The following is a 17,616-nucleotide window of genomic DNA, read 5'->3' on the forward strand; positions in this document are numbered from 1 at the left end:
AGTGACATGATTCTGCCCACTAATCCCTAGTCAATATTATTATTATTATTATTATCATCATCATCAATGCTTACTTAGATTTACCAATAGACTTTATATTTTCTAGGTTCTTTGCTCATTATTGCTTTTCTCTTTCTACATGTTTAGGGGGAGAACTTAAAATTTTTTATCTTCTTAAAGAAGTATTCAATGTATCTTTTATCAATTCTCTTAGCAAAGATCTATAAATATCTTTTTAATCTGTCTAAAGCTATTTTTGTAATATAAATGATGGTTTACCAGGATATAGAATTCTAGATTGACTCTTATTTTTCCTCCACATTATTAAGATATTATTCCATTGGGCTTTAGCATTTACTGTTGCTCATGAGAAGCCAGCTGTCAATTCAGTCATATGTAATTAATTTTTATTTCTGACAGCTTTTAAGATTTTTCTCTTTGTGCTTGATATCCCACACATTTATTCTCATAACTTGAAGTATGAATTAATTCGTATTTACCTTCATCAATACTCAGTATATTCTATCAAGTTGAAGACACATACCTTTTCTTAATTTCACAAACCCCCATGCTTTCTTTACTTTATTCCCTATTTTTATAATTTTCTCTTTTCAGAAACCTTAACAGATGTATGTTGGACCTTACTATTCTATCCTCCAGTCTTGTATCTTCTCTTTCATATTTCCATCTCTTTATGCTCTGCCTTCATCATTCTGAGTAAGTTACTTTTTTTTTCTATTTTTCAATTCACTAATTCTCTCTTTAGTTGTATCTGACATCTAATACCTGTAACACATTAATTCTTAGTGACTGTAATTTGAGTGAATTTTTTAAAAAATTTAAATATTATAGCTTATATTTTAAAAATATTTTTCTTAGATTTGTTTTTACCTTATAGTTTCTACGTTTTCTTTTACTTCTATATAGAAGCTTTATTTACTTTTTTAAGTTTTTTAAAAAATATTTTATTGTTGTTCAATTACAGTTATCTGCATTTTTACCTCTTAACCTTCATCAATCTTCTCTATTTAAAGGACTCATCCTCCTATGAAGGCATGTCTGTAGTTCCCTGTCTTTGGACACGTAAGAATTGGAGGCAAAGAAATGTGGACTTGGAGAAATCTGGGGCCACCTTACTCCCTGCAGACTCAAGATCAACCATCCCACAGACAGAAAAAAGAAAAAAAAAGAACCAGATCTTGTCTTTTGAACTAAACACATCTCACTTATCTTCTATATTAAAAAAAAGTATAAAAAATAAAATAAAGGACTCATTTGTTTAATGGTCACCCTCTATTTTTCTTCACATTATACTTACTCAAGCCATGGAGCTCACTGAACATTTATGGCCAATGCTGCCTAATCTCTAGTTTGTGTATGTGTTCCTTCCCACCAGTTAAACTGTGCACTTACTGAAAGTCCAATATGTTCATCCTTAAAACTGATTATGCCTATAATATTTTATCATCTATATAAATAAATTAAATATCAATAACTTAATGAAACATGGATGTAAAAATAGAAGTGCTTTTCCTCTGAAAACTAAATCTGTAAAAGATTCAATAAAAGCGAATTTCAAAAATAACCTTGTTTAATTAGATATGTGCACATAACAAAAGTGTGGAAAATGTATAATATAACTCCTGATTTTATCTTTTAAAACTAACCAAACAATTATGTTAAATAAGAAGAATATTCTTTACTTTTCAAAAATATTTTTTACATTATCTACCATTTTTGGAGGTGCTGGATAAGGGACCTAATGGACTAAAAAAATGCTTCCAGCAGTTTAGGTCCAATGAAAAAGGATTTTAAGGATGTCAGTAAACTACTTTTTTAATAAATAGAAAGATAATAGATAATCTGTAAATGCAAAAGTAAATGTTACAAAAAAGGACAATGAGTTTCCTACATCTCAAAAACAATACGTCATGCTCAACGTGCAATCATGTTTAATAAAAGAAAATCATTATACTCATTGTTTTTCATCAAAATAGTTGATCTCTCAAAACAAAAAACACTAGACTAGATGCAGAACATACTCCTTTTCTAACTATTAGGAAGACATAACATCATTACAATGTATAGACCTACATCAAGCACCGTGCACATGACATAAATTTCATAATATTTTCTTTAAGACAATGCAGTTTGCACAGTATTTCCCTGTTATTTCCAGAAATATTTGCATAGGTATCTCCATATAATTTTCATAACAAGAAGTTCAAAATTGGTCACTTTTATGTGTTGATATAAGCACTATAGATCATTTAGAATAAAAACTATAGGAATGATACTAGTGCCAGTCCTAGACCCATTTGCCATTGGTCCATTGGTTGTGCTTATCCAGATCTGCTCTGGAGTGCAGGATCAGGAGCTAAGAGGAGATGAAGCAAGGGAGGTGGAGTGCTGGTTCTGGCAGGCTGCATTCCTATCTTCCATATAAACTGACTTCCTAAGGAGTTTGGCTAATGGAAATTATAGCCAAAGATTGCAGGGCTGAAGGAGGGGAAAATTCAAAATATTTCTCCTTTTCTTTCCTGCCTCTGGTGGTGACTCTGCAGTGGCTTTTAGACCAGCTCCTGATCCTTGCTTTGGGCAACATTATACCCTTCTTTCCCTTATGTCTTTTGCCTATGAATGATAGTGTCTTGCTATTGCTAACTCTCATCTTACCATCCCCTGTTTAAATTCTCAAATTCTCCCTTACCTGTATGATCATCAATCCCTACATTAAATCCCCTCTCTTGTAAATACTCTAAATTCTTTGTTTCCTGGCTAGTCTGAGATTGACACGGGATTAAGGTACATTGTTCAAATTCTAAAATTGTAAAATATTTTTTGTTGGGTCTTCTCTTCAATATTTATCTAAAACTTTACCATATTTATGAGCTGAAAAACAATAATTTAGCTCTTAATATTTTAACATTTAAAATATGCTGTTGAGGTTTATTAAATGAATCCAAAGTCCTACAGAACCTCAGTTAGATTATAATTGAGATTCAAAGAAATTAATTAGGTTGCATAGCTACTCAGATAACTCTAAAATTTTTGAAGTAAAATGATACATCTTCAACCACAGAGCTGCAATGTCATGTGTGTAGTAGATGCTAAATACTATATCAATTGATACAAGTCAACCTGAAAATTAATTGCTGTATGTGTTCTTACTCCTTCCTTTTTGCCATATGTCACTTTATAAATGACACCATTTTACAGAGTCGGGTCTAGGAGAAGCATCTAACAGAGAGGGTAAGACTATCTAACTGGGTTCTGAAACCAGCCAGTATCATTCTTTGCTTTAAATTTTCTTTTTTTTTTTTTTATCAGAGTTGCTAAGACAGTGATATTAATAGTTTTGAATTCTTTCTTCTTCTTTTCCCCCACAAAATCTGTGATGGAGACAATAATGAAAATGTAACATCCTAAAGCCTTATTTCCAGAGGAGTAAAAAAAGGGCAGAGAGGGAATAACCCCTGGGCTTTTGAATTATGAGGCACTGACTGTGAACATACACCCAGACCCACTAAGCTGCTCTAAATTCAACCCTTTTCAGAAGCTTCAAGACAAGTTGCCGAGGGTCAAAGAATTTAATTTTTGTACTTAAGATTTAAACATCGTGCTTTCAAGAGTTCTGGGACAAAATTTAAATGTCTACATTTTCATATACCCAAGAAAAACAATACTGAGAAATGAATATCCAATGATATCTTGGCCATTCAAAACATATTGTACTTTAAAAATGGAAATAATTGATAAAAGAAGCAAGTATGATGTGTTGGTCACAAGGAAAAGTATGGTTATTCTTGGATGTGTCCCTAAATAATAGTATAATAAACATACATAACCTTTGACTCACTGGAGTAGAGACTATTCCCTACAGGAAAGCACATTTTAGAGCAATGAGATACCAAACTGGAGAAAGCAGTTAGCTCTTTGTTCTTTTGCCATCAAGAAATAGCTGGTTGAGCAGTCACATGAATCAGAATCTTGGGCAGAAAAGGAAGAAAACTAATAGGAGAGCAATGCTATTTTGCAGCTTGGTGTCTAAACCACAAAGTGATGCAAATATTGGTCATATAATCATATAATTTCCTTAGTAGATGGGTGATCTGAATTAATCAAAGTACAAGTATACATTTGCATATCTGTGGACCTGGGTTCTTAGACTCGGCTCCCTTTGCCTGTACCGATATAACTGGAGAGTGGCCAGATGTCCATTTCACTCGGAAGAATGTTGATGTAGCCATGGATGATGATATATTCCTTCCCACAAGTAAGAATTAGCAATGCCTAGAGGAATGGTATGAGCAGATCTTAAAACTCCTGTACCTAGCAGTCAGTCTACCTAATTGAATATCATTAAGGTCTTTTAAAAAATATTTTAGAATAAAGATATGGAGAAGAGAAGTGATGCAAGGCCTTTGTTAAAGCCTAATATTATGTACTACCTTGGCATCTGGTGCACAGGAGGGCCTCCACTGGTCTCATTACAAGTTCTCCTCTGCACTCTGTTCCTGTGGATCAGGTCTCCTAGCCAAACCCTCCTAATGGAGGGGACCAGGCACAGTGCCTGCTTATTCTCAAGTTGTAGGCTTCAGTTCTCTGCCAGTCTGAGGAATTACTAAAACAGGACAATCACATCCTCCCGTGGAAATTGGAGGGCACTCCACCCTTTTGATGCTCCTGTGGCTCGTGGTTTACCACTCTGTTCCTTGAGTGCAGCTCTCATGTGGCCCTGCATGCTGTGTGGGGTCCTCCTCTCCTGGGCTGTGAATGTACGTGACTAACAAACTGCTGTTGATCTCACCTGTACAATGTTGGGTGTTGTGTGCTCAGCCATCCCCTTAACCGTAGGATGGGAATCCCTGTCACCAACAGAGTGAATAGAGGTGATTAAAACAAGAGATTCAAAGTTAAAAGTTCTTTCAAGCTGATAGAAACATTCCAGTGTTGAGATTACACTCTAGATATAAGACTAAGTTTTTATCTAATAATGATAAGAAAAGTTTCAATGTTCTCTGAAGAGCAGTATTCACAGCTTGTAATAATTGTTACTACTACTACTTCTACTACTACTGCCATTCATTTATTTATTTACATATCAGACACATGCACCATTCTAGTTAATGCTTTTTACAGCTAAGGAAACTGAGGCAAAGACAGGTTAAAATAATTAGCAATGATCAAAGTGTTAGTAAGTGGTAGTGTTAGGAGTCAACCTTATTGACTGTGTTTTTTTGTTTGTTTGTTTACTTTCACAGCCTCTGTCCTTAACCATAAGATCATACCATCATCATCACTAATCATTAACCATTAAAATTGTCCACGAAGTCCTTAGAGCCTCCATATCGTGATTAGAACCCACAAAGGGTTGCATACAAAACACTGGTAAATGAGAGACATTGAAGTTAAGAACAATCTAACAATAGCCGGGGGGGGTGGGCGGCAGTGGGAAGAGGGGATTACAGGAACTACTATAAAGGACACATGGACAAAACCAAGGGGGAGGGTGGAACTGGGGGAGGGAGGTGGGTTCAGCTGGGGAGGGGTGGAGGGATGGGGAGAAAAGGCATACAACTGTAATTGAATAACAATAAAATTAAAAAAAAATAGTGCTGAGATTGAGAAACAAACAAACAAAAAAAGCACTGGTAAATGGCAAACCTCTTTAATCCACTTGAATTAACTCTTAGAATATAGCAAAACACTGGGCACAATATATGGTTGTTAAATGTAATTACCAATCTCTTATTTAATGCACTTATGTCTAGAGTTGGAAGGATATCTTACCAAGTCGAATAAAACTCCCAAGCATAATCAATAAATACATGTCAAATGAAAGTGAATGAAAAACTGAAACAATTATTGTTTATGATGTACAAAGTGCTATTTAAATGGCCAAAAGTGATCTAAAATTTATATAGAAAGTATTGACAAGTGAGAAAGTAAAAATACAAAATTTAAAGATAAAATGAAAGCAATTAATGTCATATTTGGTCTCTAAGATGATTCTAATTTTTAAACATTTTCTCTAGAGATGTTTGAATTCCCCATCCCAGGGCTTTATTTGGAATTTGAACTTTGTAACAAAGAGAATTTTTTTCATGGAGTCAGCAATTTAGAAAACAAAGTAAATGTTATTGCTTGGAAGACCTGGCTTATTTCACATGGATCCAGGCAAATGAAGAAGGAAAACTTTTGTTTCCTCGCTTTTATACATGGAAAATGCACCATGGGAAAGTTTGCCAGCTATATTGTTGGTCCCACATACCCTTTATGGCTATAGCCACTTTTTCAACAGTTTCTAAACTGGAACCTACCTGCCTCTCTTTAATACAGTCTAGAATATCTTGTTTATTTTTTATGAGGAAAATATCCCAGCATTTTGTTGTATATTCACTAATAACTTAAATAGTGTGGAGGTAGGCTTGGCCACTTGTTATTATAGGTTGGCTGGTTTTTGACTACGTGGCTTCCACATCACTGGGACTTGGTTGCTGTTCAGATTGGAGGGTCTCTTCACTTTGTGTGTGATCAGGTCATGCACACTAGTGTGCAGAAGTGATTTCCAAGACATATAACAACCAGTACAACACAGGCATTCAGTGAACTGAAAGGGCAATAGAGCAGAGGCCTGAGCCATTAACTCTCTATTTGCTGTATTATAGAGGGGTCCAATGGGTCTCCCAGGAAAAGACAGAGTTACACACAGGAGGCTTGGTACAGTGGATATTTTCCATCAGTTAAGAATTATTTCAGTATTTTAACAAGGAATGTAGCTGCACTTGTGTATTCTCAGTGCATATCATCACTTTTAATATATATTAAGTATTCATATATAAATGTATATATACATATAAAAAATGAATTTAAGTGGCTTTTTAAGTCTCTGGAATTTTTTTTTACAACATTTATAAAGAAAAAGTCTGCTATGACTACAGAATCTTATCTTAATTAGTTGTACACCAGAACTCTTCAGAGAACAAAATGAACATATGAGGACTGATGATAGAGTTTATCCAAGATGGTTTTAAAAGTTAATAGAAAGAAATTTTTAAATGTTTTGATGTGGCTCTTTTTAGAGAGATATTTTGGGGATAAGAAAAGTGAATTAGAAAAAAATATTATTGATATTCTTTTCATCTTCATTATAATTGATTCTACCTGTGCATCATTTTGGGTACAGTTTCCTATACATATTTGTAATGTGGGTTTCATTTCCATAAAATGGGAACATAATAAATATAGGGTTTACTAATGATTGTTTTATGTGGCTGCCAATCTCCCAAGTAGCATTCTTAATTATTGCCAGGAAACTAGACATTTTCCAAACATATGTTTTAGATTTAACACTAATATGTCATATCAGCCCTCTCTACTGGACTGATGGAGCCCAGTGGGACTTTGGAGTGTCTGCTTTGGTAGGTGACTTTTGGGGGTTAGATAAAAGCACTAATAGAAGCAGATAGAGGAAAGCATCAAAAGTTTCTGAAAGAAAATCCTACAAAGAAATACATCAAAGAGTTATGTTTCATTATAAAATGATATTTTTACTAGATGAGGATAGAGATCGATCTTCCTCTAGAAGCCATGGAGTAAAGGAAACCAGACCCTAACCTACACTAATGAACCTAATTGCAAGGCTTTTGTCTTCTTTGAACAACATAACCAGGAGTTTTGCCTCAAAAAAATTTTTTTAAAGTATATATGGCTTTTTCATTAGCCTGTGCAAACCTGGTATGTTCCATCAAAGAATTTATCCCATGACTTGGAAAAAAGGAAACTGAAAATCAAAAAGATCTGGTCCAAATGAGCTATATTTTTGAATGTTCCCCTCACAAATGTTTTTCAAGTTCATGGAAATACCTTTCCGTGGTTTTAGTTTGCTCATCCAACACATACTTTGCTTATGACCCACAGTTCTCTGATCTTGGCCACAGAGCTAAGATACCTGTAAAGAGCATATGTAAGCATGAAACAATTTATTACTGACATGAAAATGTATTTTGTACTGAATTTTTTTTAGAAAAATATATTTAGGATAGAATATCTCATTTCTGCTTTTGGATGTTCATGGACTATTTATATAGGGATTAGAAGAGATGATATTTTTTTCTCTAATTCTCTCAGCTAGTTGGGTAGTTTTTATTAGATTTAGCATGATTTATGTTTTATCAGTTTTTAATTTATTTTTCTTTTTTAAAAGATTTATTTATCTATTTTTAGAGAGAGGGGAAGGGAGGAAGAAGGAAAGGGAGAGAAACTTTAATGTGTGGTTGCCTCTCGTGCACCCCCCTACTGGGGGACCTGGCCTGCAACCTAGGCATGTGCCCTGACTGATAATTGACCTGGTGACCTTTTGCTTCACAGTTCGGCACTCAATCCACTGAGCCACACTGGCCAGGGTGATTTATCAGTTTTTTAAAACATGACTATTGTTATTAGAAAAATTCAGATGCAGATATGTTTTATTTAAATATTTTGTTGTAATAGAAAATATTTGAGAGATATCTTACCAGTGTCTTCATGTGGCCGAGTGGCTTCCATAATGAAAGGTCAAATGCAAAAATGAATGCAGGGCATTTTCTGGGCATGAGTTCCTGTTCCACACTTCATGTTGTCTTTTTTTAGATGGAGAAAGATGGAGTAAGCAAGTGCTTACTTTTCCCTTTTCATGCATCAAGTGTTTTGTATCTGCAGTCAATAGTTTAGAAATGGTATTTGCATACATCAATTGCATAAAGCCAACTTTAATATTTAAAATGAAAGGAAACATCAACAGCTGTTGATGTCTACACCTATTTTTGAAGGGCAGAAAAAAAACCATGTCATTGTTGAATAGCTTTAAGGCTCAAAACCAATAAAAAGTCTTGGAATTCATCCTTGCCTTGGTATCCTTTCACTATTGTCAGTGTCCTGAGCTGCAAACTAGGATTCATCAGTCTGTTTATTACATTTATATCTGATGCTTAAATTTATTAAACTACCCATGATCATTTAATACACACGATTGATGATTGATGATGATATAAGGAAGGCATTGTGCTCCACTCCCCTGGAGACAAAAATTGAGTTGAGAAACATCTGGGGATGAGTTACATTTTATTTCAAATTTATTTCCTAACAATTGAGACATTATAAGAGAAAAATGAATGAAAAGTATTTATTGACAAACCAAAGAATTTCAAACATCCTCAGATAATACTAACCAATATTATTTTGTTCTCCTCCTCCTCAATTTCCTCTCTCTCTTTCTCTTTCTTCTGCTTCATTTAAAATTTCTAGGACAGCTAAGTGTTTAGAAAATAAATCTCCTCAAAGTAAGGTATTTATGAATAAAACCTAGCCTATCTGCCAACCTGCCTGAGGAATTTAGCAAAGCTCTGGGGCCAGTGTGAGTGGTGTTCTCCTGTGTTACTGCAAACACCAGCAGAGAAGGAAAACGAACTCCTCTTCTAAGACATTGTTTCAGGTCTTGCTTTGTATGTTTTTGTTCATAGGCTCAATTTATTTATTGGGTGACTTGTTTGTTTGCTGGACAATAAGACTTTCCTTTAGCAAGTGTGAATAACTCTTTTAAATAATGTACTATTTAAAATTGTCGCAAATGAAAAGAACACAGGCTTGTGGGTTTAAATTTGAGTTTGAATCTGTTAAGACACATGACAGGTTTTCTAACCCCTTGTTCTTACCCTTTTTTAATAAAAAATTATTGGGATAACATTGGTTAATAAAATCCTCCATATTTCAAGTATACAACTCTATTCATCTGTACATTCAGTGGGTTATTCAGGTTGCTTGCTCTATAATTTAGTGGTAAGTCTGGTTTGGCAGTTGGGAGGAGGTGAGTGGCTTCTACCTACTCCACAGCCATCTTGAAATCTCCCCATCCTTTGCTTTTAATGAATAATAGCAGAATGGCAGTAGCTTCCTAGCACTGCCATGAGGAGAAAAATGCGATAGTGCATGTGAAGTGCTGGCACAGTGCCTGGCACTTGGGCAGCTTTCAGTGAATGGTACTTATGACTCTGATATATGCTAATCCTTGCTATGCCAATAAATCCTTGTGCACAAGGTGCTGCTCCATGGGACTGGTGCCTAGAGACCTTGATAGGGTAAAATTGTTGGGAAAGACACAAATCTCAACCAGATAAATCTCTCTCAGAGTTTGTGAACTCTTTTCCAGTCTGAGCCATGGAAATGAGCTAAATTATCTGTGATAAAATGTCAAGAATCAAAAATTCCTTCACCTCCAAAAGAACCCAGAGATAGTAAGCATTTTAAGGGGAATTTCAGAGGGTTTTTTGCATTGATTTTTGAACTCTGCTCCATGTCCAAAGACCACAAGTGATGGAGGTCTGGACTGCGTCATCTGACAATTGTTTGTGTTTGTGCATTTTAGAGTATGCACTCCTTTCATCATGGTTGAGTATGAATTACATTGAAATTTAAAAATTCAAATTATAGCAGCAACATTAATTTTCTCCCAGCATTTACATTAATTTTTAGCTATTCAAAAATTATTTATTTTGTTATTTATTAAGTCATTCATTTCTACCTAGGTAATTCTATTATCTCATCTGGGACATCTATTTATCTCAGCCCACCAAACTCTTACCTATCCTCAGGTATCTTTCCTCCTAGAAGTCTATAAAAACCTTCCATGCTAAAGGCACTAAATCCGCTCCCAGAGCAACTTTCAGGAATTCAGATATTATGCATTACCCACTGCCTTGCAGGGGAGTTTAAATATTGTGTTTCACATCTGCTTAAGAAAATCATAAGTTGTTTGAAGAGAGGTCCCATTATCTTTGTATTCTCCATAGTGCAATGCCTTGCACCTAATTCGTTCTCAATTAATGTTCATGAGTTTTTGTGATTACCAAAATGTTAGATAATTGTTATCAGCAAAGTGGTTTTTAACTGTATCATTTCTGCCATGCTGTGAAAGTAAAGATAGTAAAGATGAAAAAATCCTCTGCTAATGCAGAAATTATAGGTAGGTTCCTTTACAGAGGAAGGAGAACAGAGGTGAGACATGTAGTTTAGCCTTCCTTCTCTTTCATCATGAATGGTGTTTGAACACATCTATAGTATGCCCTTAACATGTTGCCATATACATCAGAGAATTCCTGGAGGAAAATGTGCCTGAAATAAAGGCAGAGAGTTTATTTCTTTTTTTCTCTACTTTTGAAAAACATCCCCAACTTTTTTTCTTTTTATTGAATTTATTGGGGTAATTCTGGTTAACAAAATTATACCTGTTTCAGGTGTACAATTCCCTGACACATTGTCTGTACACTGCATTGTGCGTTCCCCACCCCAAGCTAGGTCTCTTTCCATCACAATTCATCTCCCCTATACCCTCCTCCACCTGTTCCCACCTCCCAGGTATAAAATAGTTACTGTCTCATATTCACTTTTAACATCTTTTTGCACAGCCAAAAGTTATATAGAATTGGGGTCCCTGGGTAAATGGCTCCAAGAGTTTTTAAAATAACAAAAATAATAGTAGAAGATGCTGATTGAGAAGAGATTAAAAAATTAAAAAACAAAGAAAAAAACATAAACAACTCCAAAGGTCAAAGTTGTTACCTTGAAATATGATTTCTGAGCTCATCACCAGCAAAATGCCTCTTGAAGAGTGATGACAAGAAGAAGCGAAGTGTACCCTGTACTGCCACCACTTGAGATGGGTAATAAAGGGCACTCACCCCTATTTTCCCGCTCAGATGGGGGCATGAGAATAGAGAAGAAAGCAGGGCCACTTTCAATCAGAGCATGAAATGCAAGGTAATAAATAATTTGATTGAGACAGAAAGTATCTGTAGGCAGATGAGTCAAGGAATCCTATGTGTTTAAAATTCAACCAAATGTGATTAAAACAATTAACAAATTAAACACTCAACAACTAGGATGGGCTGAGGACAACCATCTAAGATACAAAGGAAACAATTTGTGTCTATCAGGAAAATACAACACTAGAATGCACTCTTCTTTTTCAAAATATTTTATTTATTTATTTTTAGAGAGAGAGGAAGAGAGGGAGAAAGATCGATGTGAAAGAGAAAACATTGATTAGTTTCCTCTTGTACACACTCTGATTGGGGACAGACTGGGAATTAACCAGATACCCAACCTGCAACCCAGGCATGTGTCCCAAATACACTCTTGAAGAAGAAGAGTATGGCACCAGCATTCTTGAAAATCTTTCAAAGAGAACAACCCAGGCTCTGTGAGTATGACTTGGACCATTTCCCACCCTTCCAGGTCCAGGAATGATGGCACAACTCGTTGCCAGGACAGTCCTGGTCAGAGGAGTGGAAAGATCCTCCAAAAGGTGCACTGATGCAATGACTTTCCTGAAAATGAAAGAAAATACATCCTTAAAGAGAATCTATCTCCAGGAGATGTAAAACTAATTTTATATTTGTAGGTAATTTTAATATTAAAAAATAAAATAAACACTTAGAGCAAATGGAAGGCAAGAGTATGGAGCATCATGAAAAGGAAGATAATTCTTAAGGAAGGACCCACCTTACAATAATGATGGCAATCTATTCCAATGGATAGGAATCGAAGTACAGTAAATAATCTTTTCCTGTTTGAAACTTATGTTACTCATTAAGATCAAATAGTGGCAGCTGTCACTTAGAAATAGTTTGAATGAATTGACAAATGTGCATTCATTGAACACATGCATTTTTCCAAACCCTGAAGTAGGCATTTGCACAATTATTGTCTCATTTAATTCTCACAACAATGTAGTCAGGAAGTATTATTCCAAGTATATGGGCAAAAAACAAACAAAACACAAAACAACAAAAATAGTTTCCTAAAGATTAGATAAGGAGCCCAACAACACACAGCTAATAAGGATTTCATTTCCAGATTTTTAACTTAGATCTTTAAAAATAACACTGCCTCCCTTTTTTAAAATAAGCCATTGTTGCTGGCAAAATTGTGCTTTGGGTGGCCAGATGACTTGTCCAAGGAGGTTCTGGTTCCACCTTGAGATCTTTAGAATCAATCATCAGAATAGAAACAGTCTGATGACCATCTAAGCAATTACCCCATTATGCCCAACAAACGGCGAGAATGAGCCTCCAGCTTGACTCATGTGTGTATTGAACTGTCGTTTAAGGAGAGGCCTCAAAGGAAAACAGGTTGTGTCAACTGTGTTTTAACAGAAGGACTAAGTTGTGGGCATTTCCACAAAACCGTTTTTTTCTTCAGAGCGTAGTTTTGATGCAGGCATCTCTTTGTTGCTCTGCTCTCTACTTAGCAAGTTCTAAAGACATCATCTTCTGAAAGAGAGGAAAAATAGCCATGATGTTGTTCCAAACCTCACTCATACGGTTTGCCTAAATGAACTAGGAATGCTATCAAGCCATTAAAGTAAGTTGCTGAAAGGAGAAAGTACATGGCCTGTTACAACAAGCTTCCCTAGAAGCACAAGTCCAGCCCTCTGACACTATCTTTCAAAGGCTTCCAGTGTTTCCAGACACACATTTAATCAAACACCTATTTACTCTGTGACCCTCTGGAGGACCAGTCAAGTGCTGGAGGGTTGTAAGATACACAGTTTTATCATCACTTTCCTAACGTGAAGAGGACCATAACCAGAACACGTGTGGGGGAGAGAAGGACAGAAGGGGAAAAGGGGAAAGCAATTTTTCCAAGTTGGCCTAAGGCAAGACTTGAGCCAGGAAATTTCTCTTTTAGCCTGAAAACATTATATATTTTAAACACCCATCATTTGTTTTATGGGCTTTTGAAAGAAATTGTCTCCACACTCTGTATCCTGAGAGCAGGAAAGCAGCCCCTGCTCCTGGTGACTCCCAGCAGGGCACCCTGAAATGGCCGCTGAGTGCGGTGGGGCTGGGGCGGTCAGGGGAACTCATTTGACAGTCAGTCCCCAGAGCGATAGACTGTGAGACCATATAGGTTTCGTCATCACCGAGGCGTTTTCAACAGTAAAATCCTGATTACAGAGGAATGTGACAAGGTTTGTTTTACATGGTTATCAAAAACTTCGAACATTTTAAGAGACTGAGCACTGAATGTTACCCGCCGGCAGAGTGTGGGGTGATTGCGCCCATGAGTAAAACCTCTTTGGAGCTGTAAATGAAATGCTGCATGGAAATACTAAAGGAGGGTGAGCAAACTGACAGCCCGAAAGCCAAACTGCTCCAGCAGACATGCTTCTTTGTTGCTTTTTTGTTTGTTTGTTTTTCTTCTTGGCTGTGAGAGTTTAAATAAATATTTAGTTGCAAAATTTTAAAAAATCTGTTAATGTGAAAACAGAGATATCTAACTCTTAAAATTGAAAGATCTGGCAACAAGGGGGAAGCCCACATTTCAGCATGATGTCAGTGAATGGCTGATGCTGAGAATCTGTTGACTCGTTAGATGGGCCACACAAGTGCTAGCTAGCATCACAGTTCCCAAGACTTCCCTAAGGAGACTTACTTAAACTGTGGAAGTAATATGACTGGCCCTTAATTTGAGTTTGAAACTCAAGTAAATAAATGAAATCCATAAGAAACAGCAAAGTCCCAATTAAATAACAATGGGGACAAAACATTATAGTTTAAATCATTTGAGGCCCACACTTTCAAAGTGTAGAATTACCTGCAAACTAAATTGGTTGGAATGAAAATGTGCTATACACACAAACTCACAGCCACAGACAAATGGCATGAAGGCTACCAGAGGGGCTGGGGTGGTGGTGGTGGGAGGAGGATGAAGAGGGTAAGGGGGTCAGACGCATGGTGACAGAAGGAAACTGTGAGTAGTGAACACATAATGCCGTACATAACACAGATGATGTATCGTAGAATTGTACATTTGAAACTTATATAATCTTATTAGCCACTGTTACCCCAATAAATTTAATTTTTAAAATGTGTTATAAAAAGAGATAAGAAATGTGAGCATTTGACCAGACTTTGACAACTGGGCAACAGATATAGAAAGGAGAATTTAGTTTTCCTTTCTTAGTCTAAAAATTGTGTCTTATGCTTTGAATCTTTTCACAAATAATAACACCATAATTAACTTCAATTATCATATATTGTCAATTTTGTCAAACCACCATTTCCAGTAAAACATCTCTCCTCAGGACCTTTAGTACTTTCTAAGTAACTAATTCCAGTGGACATTTCAGACCTTATTTCATCTGGCTATTTATGAACATAGAGATCTATATGCAATTCAGCTGTCCGCTCAGCAGATCCACTTAGGCATGTCACCATTGTGTTTACATGAACCCCTTTATCATCCCTCCAAACCTTCTTCTGCACAAACATTCCCCCTCTCAGTAAATGACAGAATCCCCCCTAGGCTTCTCATGAAGAAAGCTGAGTCAACCTGATGCCTCCCTTTCTCTTTATCTCCACATACAGTCAATCCCCCAAGCTCTGTCCTTTAGTCTGCAAAATAAGCCTCTTCACTTCTCTCCTTACTTTTTTTGCTACCATGGCTTCTAAACTTTCTTTCAGCAACCAATATTGACCTCTGTAAACCATTAGGCTGATAATAATAAGTTCCACTTACACATCATCATAGCTTCCATTGCTTCTAGAACCATTTAAAATTCTTAACGTGGCCCTCAAGGCCTCACCTTGAACCACCTTTCCACATCTCACTGCATGGCAGCCATAGTGGCCTTGTAGTTCCTTCTCATTTCAGCACCTTCACACATGTTCTTTTGCCTGAAATGCTTTTCTCTCCTCCTCCTCCTCCCTGCTCTGCACCCTTCACCTCCTTAACTCCTCATTCTCCCTTAAAGTTTAATTTAATGTCACTTCTTCAGTGAAGCCTTTCCCAATCTAATTGAAAATAAACTTTGCAAAGGGTATAAGCTCCTTCTTTCTCTCTGCTGCATAGAATTCCATTGTGTAAATGTACCATAATTTTTTGATCCACTCATTTGCTGATGGGCACTTAGGTTGCTTCCACTACTTGGCTATTGTAAATTGTGCTGCTATGAACATTGGGGTGCATAGGAGCTACTATAAAGGACACAAGGACAAAATCAAGGGGGAGGGTAGAGGTGGGGGAGGGAGGTGGGACTGGCTGGGGTGGGGTGGAGGGAAGGGGAGAAAATGCAGACAATTGTAACTGAATAAAAATAAATAAATTAATTTTAAAAAAAGAAAATAAACTTCGTAACACCTAGACTTTTCCATGATAGAATCTTTCTGCATTATAATTATCCAATTGCTTACAAAAATTTTATATGCTTATCTTCTCCTTTAACTGTAAGACCCACAATGGTAGGGAATGTCTTTCCTAGCCACATACATATTATATTCCCATGTGCCTGGCATATAGTGGGTATTCATATATGGGATGGATGGATAGGTAGATGGATGAATGAATGAAATTGCTCTCTGTTAGATATAAACCTTAAGTGGTGAAGATCACCATAATTATAGATACACTGTATTTAGGAGTCCAAAAGTGCAATAAAAACATTGTAATTCCAGAAACAGCAAGACAAATTGTAATTCCAGGCACTAAGCCATAGTGACCAGTAATTCCATTTGCATGAATAACTAATAACATGATTATTATTAGATATAGTATCCCTCTAATTAAAACAAGCATATTTCAGCCTACAGAATCATTGTAGGAAATTATATCTGCACATGAAAATCTTGATCTCTCTATATATTTTCTTAGCCCATTTTTGGCTCAGTAACATCAAGATTTAGCTTTTCTCTGAATATTGCCATTTCATACATGTCTGCCATGTTGGTATTTTGCATGTTGCTTGTTCCTGGAAAGAGCTAAGCTCTTTTGTTTGATTCCAAAAAATTTGGCTCAACATTAAAATCTCTATATACAAGGTCTGGCTGGAAAAAGCCCAGCCATTATTAATATAACGAGAATTGTCTACACCACATCGATGTAACCTTGTAGCCAAGGAGAATGGACTAGAATGTACATGTGTTAACAATGATGACTTCCCTGCCCTGTTCAGTGGGGGCCACTGAGTGAGCATGTGTACTGTGTGGCTGTCACATTGAAAATGACTCAGCAACTAGAGCAACAAATCTGCATTGGATTTTGTTTAACCTTGAACATTCTTCCATGGAAATTATTCAGATGATTCAGACGGCTTTCAGGAATGAGTGCAGAGATGCAACACAACAAAAATGGCCACAGCTGTGGGCAAATGGTGATTGACAACTTCATCAGGACAATGTGCCCGTTCGTGCATCATGTCTCATGAAGAGTTTTTTGGTGAAACATCAAATCATCAAGGTGACTCAGACCCTGTGCAGCCCATATTTGGTGCCCTGTGACTTCTGACTTTTCCCAAAACTAAAATCACCTTTGAAAGGGAAGAGATTTCAGACCATCAGTGAGATTCAAGAAAATACAATGGGGCAGCTGATGGCAATTCCAACAAAGGATTTTGCAGAGTGTTTTGAACACTAAAAGAGATGATGGGAGAACTATGTGTGATCCCAAGGTGTCTACTTTGAAGGAGACCGAGGCGTCATTGTCCTCTGTATAATGTTTCTTGTATCTTGTATCTTCTTCAATAAATGTCTCTATTTTTCATAGCACATAGCTGGATACTTTCTGGACAGATCTCAT

The 17,616-nt window shown here is 36.3% G+C and overlaps 1 non-coding gene across 1 annotated transcript; it reads left to right on the top strand.

Moving 5' to 3' along the window:
• The first annotated feature begins 1,040 nt into the window (after positions 1-1,040).
• On the top strand, positions 1,041-1,171 carry LOC112319388 (small nucleolar RNA SNORA38). The gene has a single exon (XR_002976331.1). It is a non-coding gene; the product is annotated as a small nucleolar RNA SNORA38 (small nucleolar RNA).
• The last annotated feature ends 16,445 nt before the right edge of the window (positions 1,172-17,616 follow it).

Source organism: Desmodus rotundus, chromosome 11 (genome assembly GCF_022682495.2).
Source record: "Desmodus rotundus isolate HL8 chromosome 11, HLdesRot8A.1, whole genome shotgun sequence".
NCBI classification, from domain to species: domain Eukaryota; kingdom Metazoa; phylum Chordata; class Mammalia; order Chiroptera; family Phyllostomidae; genus Desmodus; species Desmodus rotundus.